The sequence below is a fragment of the Acanthaster planci genome, linkage group LG04, assembly GCF_054643075.1.
Source record: "Acanthaster planci isolate LZ-2023a linkage group LG04, COTS_SCS, whole genome shotgun sequence".
Classification (NCBI taxonomy): Eukaryota; Metazoa; Echinodermata; class Asteroidea; order Valvatida; family Acanthasteridae; genus Acanthaster; species Acanthaster planci.
Genome location: NC_141780.1, coordinates 22,382,243 through 22,395,484, shown reverse-complemented (window position 1 = coordinate 22,395,484; position 13,242 = coordinate 22,382,243). Strand labels below are relative to the sequence as shown.

The following is a 13,242-nucleotide window of genomic DNA, read 5'->3' as shown; positions in this document are numbered from 1 at the left end:
GATTAGGTTAAACTATCATCACTGACATTCGGTAGTTCACTTGCTTGAAATTTCAAAGTTGTGACAGTCCTTGAATGTAGATGTAATTGGCAAGCAATTAGCAAGCAATTACATGTTACAGCCCTAGATTGAGCAAAGTTATTTATTCTGACGGAACACAAATACGACCGGTACACGTGGGTGGGGGCAGGGAAGAGTCAGGATCAAGGGGGGCCATGCTGACAGAGTCCCAATACACAACTATGTTTCAAGAGCACAATTACTTCTTCCTCTTTCAACGGTAAAACAATAGCATTAGCAGACAATATAACCGCAGGGCTTACAAACATCCTTGTGGAATGGACACCAAGAAAGCTGACAAATGCTGCTCTATCATGATCAATCAAATTAAGCAGCGCTAACAGGTGAATCATTATAGTTTCTCTGCCTTTCCTTATGGGGGAGTACTGGATAGGGATAGGAAAGAATAACATGGGCAATACCCCTCAGGAAACAGAAGTATACCAATAATTAATGTGATTGTTGGGATAACAAGTGACAGTTAAATCTCACCAAAAACACGTACAACCAAGAACTATTCTTTAGATTTGTACATTTGTACATATTTATACAGAAAGTGAAACGCAGACTCGCAGTGCAAACAGCCAATGTACCTCAACACTTGTCTGTTTCCTTTCCATTTCCTTGAGTTCAACATACAAGTACATGTAAGTAAAAGCACAAACTTTGGTCGAACATTCATGGAACTAAGGTAGCTTTTCAAATCAAACAGATCCAAAGAATTCTGAGCAGAGATATGGAAATCGAGAACATGAAGCCTTCTTTTCTTGGAATAACTGCCAATTAAAAACTAGGGCTTAGAAAAACAAACGTACGATACATGTACATGATATGAAGTACGGATGAACCAGATTATAAGTCTCGGGGATTTTGAACATCTGTCTTACTTTCTACATGTACTCCTCTTAAAAGCATGAATATTATTGAGTATCCCTTTTGGTTTCAAATTGAAAACGTTTCAAATCAGAAAACATACTTCTTTTGACATTTAAAATTTTCCATGCTGTTTTTGGACAACCGAAGGCACTGTTGTCGCAATGTCATTTTGGGTCACTCTGTTTGTTGTTGGTTTTTTTTTTCTTTTTCTGTTGAAATTACAAACAAAAAGCTGCTCATTGAAAGCAACTGCGAGAAAAAGGTTGGTCCACAGTAACTGCTGTGTTCTTACTGTATGAGTGTACAACTACATGTACGTGTACCAGTCATGGCTTGCTGCTACCTTTCTATTGTACATTTCATCCACACATAAACGCAAACTACTGCAACACAAGAATATTTGTTTTTTCTGTCTTTTCTTGCATATATTGTGTGATCAGTTTGTCATCTTTCCACCAGCTTTCCAACATTTACGGCTTGGTGAGGTGTACATGTATCATTGATCTAATCCAAGATACCGGTAAATGTTGAACATATTAAAAAACAAATCAGAAAATGCACAATCCATAATCAGCCACCATCGTCACTTAACCCCATTCGTTCCAATATGTGACCCACTCTGTGAAAATGAGTCTGAAGTCGCCAGAGCAACTTTTTGAGTTTTCATTTGTATTGGAAAGAGCAAATTGAGTTTTTGTTTTGATGTATCACTCAGTTTGGCATCCTGATGAAAGTGGATACTCCATGGTGAAAAATGCTGTGGGTTCCTATTGATGTACACTGTGCAAAATTATTCTAAAGGACTTTTTACTCCAAAGTGGCTCTTCAATCTCATTTTCACAAAAAAATCCCCATCCCACACTTATAAATTTCCACATCATCTTAATTCCCATTCAACCCCACCATATCCCTGATGATAATCCCACCCAAGACCCCCCCTACTTCACACCAGCCTACATGTACATGTATCCCACCCTTTCCCACCAAATCCCGACCAAAGGGTCGGGATGCGTCTTTAAATTCTAGTAAAGAAGGCCTACCGGTATAACTATAAGTAAAGTATGTGTAGGCCTATAGTACAAGTAAACTGCAAAATATAATGCAGTTGAAAGCTTTTGTTCAATGTCTTCATTAAATATTGTGTAAAATACACTTCAAGGCATGAATCATTATGGTGCTCATACACAAAGTTCTGATATTGATCAAATATCAGAATTAAGCAAATAATAGTGACATAAAAAAACAAATACCCACAATAAAATTTGAAGTTGATAGTAAAAACACTGTAATTTGAAAAGCAGCCGGCCAGCCAGCCGGATGGTTGCTGAGATAGACGGACAAAATGGGTATTACATAGGTCTGCATTTTGCTTTGTTGCTTGAAAAAAAAAATCATCAGATTCTGGGGTCCTTTCTAAAGTTAGGGTGGAGATAGTACTTATTGCCAAACCACAATCGTGATGTCTATCCATGTTTGCATTAGACTTTTTATGGGGTAAAACTTTCAGATATTGCACTCATTGTCCAACAGAAGGTAAATGTCCTCAGTTGTTAGTTTAACCTTCCTCCAGCGGTGTTTTTAAAGGGAAAACCCGGATTCCGGAGGAATTACAGTACACTGTTAGTATTCCCATCGCAGAAAAGTCCCGTGCTGACAGCCAGTAATGTGAATGGGTCAAGGCATACCCACATGACCTCTGTTCTCACCCAAGGGTGTGCCCATAGAGTGTTGTACAATATTCATGTACATGGACGGCACCCTAAGACACTGGAGACACAAATCAACAATAACACGGACGAAACAAAATTCATCAAGTTTACATTTGTGGCTGGTATAATGTACACTACATAAATTTCCATTCTGTAATGTTTCATCTTAAACATTATCTTGATTAAAAAGCTGTCTATGAATGTGTATACATGTACAGTTCATACATGTACATGTAAAAGATCCCTATTTTTCCCACAAAGGATCTGGATGTATCTTTGATGTGCCTAGAAATGCAAAAGGCCTAAATTAGGGTGTGGGGCTTATAGAGTGGACCCTGAACCTCGTGCTACCCCCGTCCTCCATTCAATATTCTTATCAGTCTCAACTAAGTTTCTAACCCTTACCTGTAAAATTCAGAATATGGAGACCACTGTGCCATGCATGTACATGAACTAGTACACATACATGTATATGTACATGTGTACACGCTTTACAGTTTCACAACACCCAAGGTTTGGTTGCCGTGACTTTTCCAGTTGCTGGCAGCATGCCAAACAGGATCAGCCAAATGACAACGTAGGCAAACAGACCCTAGCTGGGTCAATATCTGTGATGCATAGCAAGCGGATCAAGAAAAAAAAGTTGTGTTACCGTCATATGCACAAAAATCAGGTGGGTCAGTCGGTTGGTTGTCGGTTGGTTTGTCTACTAGAATGGTTTTTGTGTCTGCAGGGGCTTCTTTCTTCTAAGATCAAATCATTGAGATACACCGGTAGGTACTTGTACAACAGATACAAAAAGAACAAGTACCCCGGTACTTCAAATAAAGCCATACCTGTAGTTATTACACTGAAAATCAACTATAAGCCATTCAGTTTACAACAGAAATTCTCAGTGGTAAATAATATTGGTTAGCTCATCAAACCATGCACATGTATACCTTCATGGATCATGTACACCTTCTCCCAAAGTGTGGCGACACACACTTGTCATTACATCAATTTGGTGGGGACCAAAACATTGTGAGGACTGGGATCTGTCCCCACAACTCAGTCCTGATTAGCCTGATGGAGGAAAGCTACCCCATAACGGCAGTGAGGGCCAATGCCCAATGCTCCACACTCTCAGAGTTTTGTATGTACCGGTACCACAACAGGAAAGTACATTTTGTTTGCTTATAAGATGGAAATAGTAAGGCTAAAAAAAAATCAACAGGAGGCGTTCTGATTTTTTAGACGAGTTGAGTTAGGGAAACATAACTTTCTTCAGGACTGCACTGTGCACTTATAAATTATAAATTGACATTTTCCAAAAAGTGAATACAATGCAGACATAAATTTACAAATGTACCTGGAAATAAAGAAGAACTGTAGGTGGTTTATGTACATAAATATGATTCACTATACATGTAAACAAGTACAGTGTAAATACATTTGTGGCGATAGGATCAAATTAGAGCTGATGTTGCAAAGAGTGTTATCAGGCTCACAATTTACGCCCCTACTGCACAGAATCTGAATTACAAGCTAAAACTTCAGTAAACTTCGTGTCACAGGTGTCCAGCCAATTTGCCTTGCTCAGTGAGTGTACTGTTTAAATCACTTGGTGACTTAATCAGTCACTTCATACAAACAATACAAAAACCATCTAGAAGATCTGGGCCAAACTCCACCTGCTACATGTACATACACAGCAGAAAAATTGTGCTAACTATAGCCGAAAAACTTGCTAACCGTAAGCTGCACATGCATAGAGATTTCCTTTTATGTTACTGAGTTAAATTCTCTGTGCATGCCTTTTACCCTGCTTACTACTCAAAGCTCTCCATGAGAGTCTCCATTGGTGTAAAATTGTGTGCTTAGCAGGGATGGTGTAAAATTGTGACATTAATTGGGCCCTTAACTCAGCTCTTATATTAGAAAGATTGAGATGAGCAGTGTCTCCAGGAAAAGAAATCCAACTGCAAGGTAAGCACACTGGGCTGTACAATGTAGGTAGTCCTCATGGTTGGACCATATACATTGGTATAAGCGTCATACTGGGGCAGGATACAATGTAGTTTGTGGTTCAAATATGATACACAGGAAAGGAAAGCAGTAAAGGAAAGACCATGACAAAGGAAAACCACAGCAAAGACTATACAATTACATTTGACCATGCACCAAAATCACAATCCAGCACGTAGACAGTCACTTGATACAGTCAAAGATGTTGAAACTTCGTGTAAATTGCATTATAATGGTATGACAAAGCCAAACTCCCTCATCAAGGTTCTTCAGTGCCTACAAGTGACAGGGTCTGGGTTGTTAATGTCCTCTACTGGTCTTTTTCAATCGTACAAAATCCTTCCAAAACTCTGGGGACATGTAGATATTGAGGGATCTGGGAATGTTAGGGTCAAGGGACAAATGATTTCATGGGCTTTTGTCTGAATTTCACCACCAACCCTCAACCATTTTGTGAGTGTGTACGTCTGTTTCACTTTCGTTTTAGTTTTACCCCACTGGTCCCTCACAATCTGAAAGAATCTGACAGAAGGAACAAAGGTGTGCACTTTGGTGTTTACGCCCACAAACTGCATCCAAACACGGGTCAACAAACTGAGTCGGACAAAATGTTTGGTACAAAAAAAGAAACAAATGTCATTGATGTATTACCATCACATGGAGCCATAAAAAGAACAGGATTTTTCCTCAAGCATTTAACAAAGATGGAAAAGTTTTACACTGCTTACATGTTCATGATCTTTGCTCTTTATCTTGAATAAGCTTTAGTAGTTACTTGTCTGTTTACACTTGCTTAAAAATGGCATCTGAACTTAAACTTATCTTTATACTGTGAAAAACCCAAAGGCCCCCTTGATTTTAAACGCACACACCAACACAATGATACATGTACATATGGACATATAGTGTGCATCCATGAGTGTGGGTGGGACTATTGTACAGTACATTAATTCAATAGGGCAAAAATCCCTTTATCTTTAACTGCAGGTGCTAGGACAATACAAGGGGAAATCCCTTTGGTCTACCAGCGCTACTAGGTCCCAGGAACATGAACATTAGGGTCACAAAAGTGAACAATTGGACTCCTAGTGCTGGAGAATAAAATGAACACAGCCTTCCAAGTTCCACTGATTGGTGAGCAAAATAATGCAGTAGGGGATCAAGTGACCCTTCTACAAAGTGTTTTGTTTTGAAAGTTTTGTACATGTATATGCACCACATTTACGCTGAATTATGCAAGGTGGGGGAGGTGGGGTGGAGTCTAAGGGAAATATAATCCTGCAAGCAGGATCAAAGCAAAAAGGTTAACAAGGTAACAAGTAAATCTAAACATGAGGTGATCCTCTCTTCTTGAACCTTCTTTTCAGGAAGGATCAGATCCGGGTCTCATCATGCATGGATCTGATCCCGCAATGTCATGCAAATGCAATTGCTGGACAGACCTCACAATTTAACGCAACCAAATCCAACTTGCGTGTCGCAGAGGTGCGGAGATGTCCAAAAGCGGTGCACTGGTCCCTACGCAGTAAAGTGCGCAATACAAATGTACGTTGGTACCCTGCACACCATCCACAACCACACCATGCCACCCTTTTAATTCTCATGCGCCTGCATGGCAATACCATCTTAACAATTCAGAAACTTCCAAAAAATAATGCAACAGGTTACATGCACAGTTACTGGTATGTCTTTCTGTTCAGCTATGGTAGTTGGGTCTCTGTTTCTTATAAAATTTAGTTCACAGTTTGTAAAAGTCTGAAAGTGCAAAAAGCACTCCCAAAAGTTTGTCATGGTCAGCTTTGGAGTGATGGAGTGATAATTATAGGTTGAAAAACATACGTAGTGGCTGCACAGAGTTGAAAAGAAGGAAATGAGGGTGAAAGAAGCAATGATTAGCAATTGGGCTATTTCAAAATTATGTGGTAAGCAAAAATGACTGCAAGTACAGTGATAGTACATACTCAGAAACCTTGTTTCTGTTTTAAAGGTGGGTCTAAGCAGGATTGGGATCCACTATTGTATAAATATAAACACAGTTCACGGTTTACTTGCAGCCTGCTTCCTCATGGCTTTATTACATTGCACTCCAACTAAATGTGATATCCCCGATTGCAGAATTCAGGGTAAACCTAATGCAAGGTACATGTACCTTTATGTACCGTACAAGATGAACATGAATATAGATGTCCCTTTAACATCATAAAGGTTTTATTGGGAGTGGGGGCTTAGACCAAAATATGACACCATATTAAAAAAGTTTCACCGTCGAGGCATGGGCTCTGCCTGGCACCAAATTTACATGTACCACAAAGGTCAAATTAAATTTAGGTCTTGATGACTCAGAAATACTTGAAACATTTACAGGTATGAACCAAATCCAGCAACGTAGATGTAATACACTAAATAGCTAGCACCAACACAAAGATTCTGAGACCCCACCAGAATGTAACATTTATGGACCAAATCCAGCAACGTACATGTAATATACTGAATAGCTAGCACCAACACAAAGATTCTGAGACCCCACCAGAATGTAACATTTATGGACCAAATCCAGCAAGCGTACATGTAATATACTGAATAGCTAGCACCAACACAAAGATTCTGAGAATCCCCAGCAGAATGTAACATTTATGGACCAAATCCAGCAAACGTACATGTAATATACTGAATAGCTAGCACCAACACAAAGATTCTGAGACCCCACCAGAATGTAACATTTATGGACCAAATCCAGCAAACGTACATGTAATATACTGAATAGCTAGCGCCAACCCACCAGAATGTTTTACTTAGGTTTTTTGTTGTTCTTTTCTGCTTTTTTGGCAAGTAATGTACTTGCACTAATGGTAATACAGACCAGTACAACTGGTAACCGTCAGTGCTTGCTAATAATGCATACACAATACTTGTATAGGGTACTACAAGTCTACCTCACACATTCTTAATCTCTTGTCGACAGTGGCTGTTCTGAGAATGGGCTCACATATGGAAACAACATCCTGGTTGGAGCAGTTTGGACATCATAACTATAACACACACGAAAAATTAATTCCTTTCAGCAGGCTTTGCTGTACAAATTTGTACAAACAATGTTAAGAAGTGAATTTAAAACAGGCTGTACTTGTACTTTTTGAAAATGTTTGCAGGTACATGTACATACATGTGCCTCCCTATGGGGGTACATGTAATGCAGAAAGACAAAAGGGGGAAACAAAATAAAAATCTGAAGTCACTTCTTCAAAGCAGCTATGAAACTGTAACATACTAGAAATGAGAAAGTTTTGAATATAGATGAAATCAATATAACCTTATATGCACTAAATAAGTGGATCATGCTGTAACCAACATGTATACCAATAACATCCTGAGTTTTTTATTAAAATATGGTATCTCACACTTCTGGATTTTGCCGTATTTTCATTGAACCAGAAGTGTAGAGTCCAGCCACTAGGAACTTAACATCTACAGTACATGAACATTTACACACTGTACATGTACCGTACGTAATATATGTAAATGTACATGTACGTACATGTACCAGTGCTACATGTGTACATGTACATGTACATTATTTCCCCAAGTGAAATACATGTACATACGTGTACATGTACGGTACAAAGCACTGTGCATGTGAACCCCCAAATACTGGAATTGGGTTAGCAATGCATACTGTGTGGTAGGAATGTTAACAATGATGCTTACATGACATGAATACATGTACAGTACCAGCAAATGTATAATGTACTTCTATTGTAAGCCTGGAATCTCCTTTGAGTCTGAACAACTCAAGCACAGAATAGAAATCAAAAGAAAAAAAAGAGGGGAAAAATGCATGCTGTACACGAACCTCTAGATCCGCCTTCAAATAATCCCTGATTTTTTTCCCTTTGGTTATTTCAGTTCAAACTTCACTGAAAACATTCCACCCCCGACTCCCTCAGGCAATGAAAAAATACTCAGCTAGGTGTGAAAAGCCCCCTACCCTACATGTACCTACATGTACAGTACATGCACATCATGTAATGGTACAGTGTTTGTTCAGTACATGGCAGGATGCACCATGCATGGTGGAAGATACCAAAAGGTTCATCATTCATGTCAGTTTTACGGATAGATTGCCCAGGACATGAAGCAGGGAAAGTTACCAGGTACCAGTGGCATTTAAGTCTGCGTACAGAATTAACATGATCTCAATTCAATTCATTTTTATTGCTACTGGTACTTGCGTATAATAGATATTGTAACTGCTCTCGTGCTAAAAATGCACATTAAAAATATTATTTTTTTTACACAAAAAATATACTCACAATATCAATTGTAACATGTATTTAGACATATGCCATGGAATATGATATTTGTTGTCCCAGTGTGAAAGACAGAAATATGAATGTGTGCAAGGCCACATGTATTGCGATTATTGAAAACTGCTGTACAACTTTGTTTTGTTTACTGCTTGTCATTTCAGAAAGAAGACAAAACAACAACAAATATCAGAAAAGCCAGACCTAACAAACAAAACAAAGGCAGGACAGGTTTCCAGTAATCACCTTTTTTCCCTGCAGGAATGACACAATCATATCGGTACATGTACCCGGTATATATCGATGTGAGGCACACATACGGGTACATCCACACTGGTTCCGTTATCCCTTCCTGAATAACCACACATGCATCATCAACATCACGTGTCAACATGTTGATGCTGCGAATTTGCAAAGCTCATGGGTATATCTTTTGCAAAGCCTACGCCAGGTATACTTTTATCCAAGGACAAAAAGTGAGAGACAAACTACCCAGAGCCTGGCAGAGGTGGCGTACCGGGTACTGCTGGTGGGAGAAACAAAAGGAAAACTCATCTCCTTTTTGTTAAACATGTAACAACTCACGCATAAATTTACAGATTCTGTATCTTGATTGGCCGAGAGTTGGTAACATGGCATTTACTATGTTAGCTTTGCTCTTATGCACGGGCAGAAGAACTACAAATGCATACCCATAACAACCAAAGTACCCATTGCAGTAACATATACTGGTGCCCATGCAGAAAACCATAACTATTGTTGGATATCAAGGTTAAATATTTTGCAGCCTTAGTTGTAGGAAGTAATAAAACACTGATAGCAGCTGACTTTGGATATTTCCAACACAAGATTGGACAGCAAATGAAAGTTTAGGAAGTTGAAATTTGTGCATTTTGTGGTTACAAAGTCTGACATCACACATGTACATGTACCGGTAGAGTGTGACATACATGTAACTGTGAGGGCTATTTTCGTCACTAGCAAATGCGCCAATGTATGAGGTCTTAATCTACAATTTCATTTTGCGGCATGTACCTATAGAGATATCCTGCCTACGTGTAGAGATATCCTGCCTACGTGTAGAGATATCCTGCCTACGTATACCAAGATGGAAACAACTTGTAAAGTTCTATGGTGCAAGAGAAATCCCAATGGCTCACTGCACAATATGCGGTGTACGTAATGTACCCAGGAGGATTCATTTTGAAAAATGAAAGGATGGTTTTAGACTTTTAACGGTAGAAAAAAAAAAGACACGAAACTCAAATCTGCCAGTGGCGGGTCTAGAACATGGGCATATTGTGTTACCAAGGGCCAGTGCAAAAGTCAAGTGCCTTAACCACTCGGCCATGCCACCACAAATGTGAATGTCCACAAATGTGAATTTAATAGCTAATGTAGCGGCAAGAATATCGTTCAGTATTTTTTAATTTTTGCAAGTGCAGTGACTAGCGTTTTGTTCCCAAAAGGTGCTGCTTCAGGGCTCACCTAATTCGGTTCCGCCATTTCTATGCTGCGTTGCGCACTGAATTTCTGACAAAAACGTCACTCTTTTGCCATTAATTTGTGAAAACCCTGCCAGCTCAGCAAAGTCAGTAGAAATCTTTAGTCTTTAGATTTTGCCTCTTTACCGATGAAGGCGCTGCGCACATACATGTACGTGTACATGTATATGTACATGTAAATGAATGTACATATAGCTCATTTATTTGCTCCTTTTGACTAGTTTGTTATTTAAATATTTTTGGAGACATTTAAGAGTAACATACTCAAGTTTAAACTAGTTGTACTGGAGTAAGCAGGCACATAAAGGATTTGTGGATACAATATTAGGTACAGTAGTCATTTTTGTATTGATAATTCTATATACATGTAGTTATATAGTTGAACCACCACCGTCACCATCATCACCATCACCACGATCACCATCATCATCTTCACCACCATCATCACCACCACCACCATCATCACCACCACCATCATCATCACCATCATCATCATCATCATCATCATCATCATCACCATCACCACCACCACCATCATCATCATCATCACCACCATCATCACCACCACCACCATCACCATCACCATCATCATCACCACCATCACCACCATCATCATCACCATCACCATCACCACCACCATCATCATCATCATCATCACCATCACCATCACCACCACCACCATCATCATCATCATCATCACCACCATCATCACCACCACCACCATCACCATCATCATCATCATCACCATCATCATCACCGTCATCATCACCATCACCATCACCACCACCATCACCACCACCAAGTTTGACAATCAGTAGCTCAGAGGCCACAATTATTTAGGCTACCGTAGTTTACCCCTAGAACTGTGGGGTCTGACGTCCTCTCTGCTCCCACAAGGGGGGTGGTTGTTCGGACTCCACAGTTCTGGGTGTGACAAGAAACTCAACCATGTCATGCATGTCAACCCTCCTTGCATGATTCAACACTCCATATGCTCAAGATGATCATGTCATGCATGTACATGTACACTCGACTGCCATGACGGTTTTCCTACCTCCATGCTGACACAAACTAGGCCTATTCTTCATGTTCATGATTATGCCCTATTAACATGACATAACATGCATAAACGATATTACTAGTCTCATAAATATTTCCTCGTCCTCAGTGTCATATCATAGTGAACAAAGAAGTCTTAATCTACCAGGTATGCCACATATCAATATCATGTAGGATGGGTTACTATATTATCGCGGTAGTTATCACATTTCCTGATCGAAATAAAGATTGTTCGCTAACCTTCCTGAATTATCCTATCTTTGTTGCTGTTTCACTCTTACTTTTTAACTTGATTCATATGATTGTGTTTGTGATTCAGTTTATTTTCCTCTATGATAGCTTAGGAAATCTACGTGCCCAGCGTAACCAAGCAGAGGTGGAGTCTCTATTATCACGGTATCAAGAAATGGTTTCTACGATGGCCTATAAAGCACTTTCTTTGTGAATCAATAAAGATAAAAAGAATGATTGTGTTTTCAGAGGAACCAAATAGCCTCAATTGGTGATAATGTTCCATTTTACTTGTAATTGACTCCATGTTTCCAGTCTCCTCCTTAAAGATGCCAGACGCCGAGAGAACAAGATGGGAACAATTGCACTACTTGCCTCCTACGCGCTAATTGCCCTGAGCACAGAAGGTAAAAGTACAATTGATACATGTCTAATGTAAAGTTTTTCAGCGCAGAAGCCCTTATTTTGATTCCGAAAAAAACTGGGCATTTTTGCAGTTAAAATGTACCTTTAAATGTAGACACCTTTGGCCATTTCGAAATTGACATATGGAAACCTAGCAATGGATATCCAAGGGCAGGGTGGCGTTAGAAATAACTGTTTAAAAGACAGATGATAGGTAATGACGGACACGGTCAAAGAGAATGTACAAATTTCGCAAAAATTACATCTTATAAAAATTGTCAAAACTTACAGAAACATGCAGAATTTTTCTCTCTGTTAAAATGAAACTTTTCCTAAGGCTATAATTCATTGGTTAACTAGGCGAATATTGCCGATTGGGAACTCACTGGTAACGCAAAATTCAAAATTTCTGATAGTGATAGGCCTACCGCGATAATCAGGATAACAGAGTTACCGCGACAAATGGGGACAAGTATGATGATACGACATGCTGCATGCAGCGGAGGGCTGTATTATTAGTTGGGGGGTGAAAAAAAAAGAAACAAGGACCAGGCATTCACGACAAACTCGCTAAAACACTCCTAATACTTACCATGCCATTTATCCAAATACCGAGCGAGTCTCAGTCGATCCAACTTGCCTGGAGAAGAAAGTTTCAGAAACCCGTCCAACAGCTACCGAGAAATATCCACACAACCGATAACTCAGTGTAGGTACATGTACATCTATATGTTTTATGTACGTGACTTGTGCTTGGCTGCCGCACGGTCTATGATAGCGTGGCTGCAGCCACCTTTGGTGAAGTTCTGTGTAATTCCAAGCCGCAGCCAAATAATTCAGACACAGTCTCAGCCACTGCACTCGGACTTACCTCCTTGTAATTGTACTTCTTGCCTATGAAAAGCGCCCTCACTCGAATTCCCAAGTGACTAGTGATGATGATCCATCGTCTCCACCGTCATTTTCTGACCTGACATTTTTTCAAATGTTAAACAGGCAACTACTAGCACCTTACAATGATTATCCCAAGGCACTTTTCAATTTTCGTCCTGGAAAATTCTTCTTTCGCTTCGCGTAAACATGAAG

At 39.5% G+C, this 13,242-nt stretch overlaps 1 protein-coding gene across 2 annotated transcripts in view; it reads right to left on the bottom strand.

Annotated features, from left to right (window-relative positions):
* The window catches only part of LOC110982973 (uncharacterized), a 29,571-nt gene extending 16,643 nt beyond the window's left edge, over positions 1-12,928 (bottom strand). Inside the window, exons 1-2 of one of the 2 annotated variants that reach the window (XM_022241812.2) lie at positions 12,749-12,928; positions 3,051-3,253 (exon numbers count right to left, since the gene is read on the bottom strand). The gene's annotated coding sequence lies outside the window, so the exon portion shown is untranslated. The remainder of the gene's footprint in view (positions 1-3,050; positions 3,254-12,748) is intronic. The other variant, XM_022241807.2, reaches the window with a different exon arrangement.
* Positions 12,929-13,242: the final 314 nt, after the last annotated feature.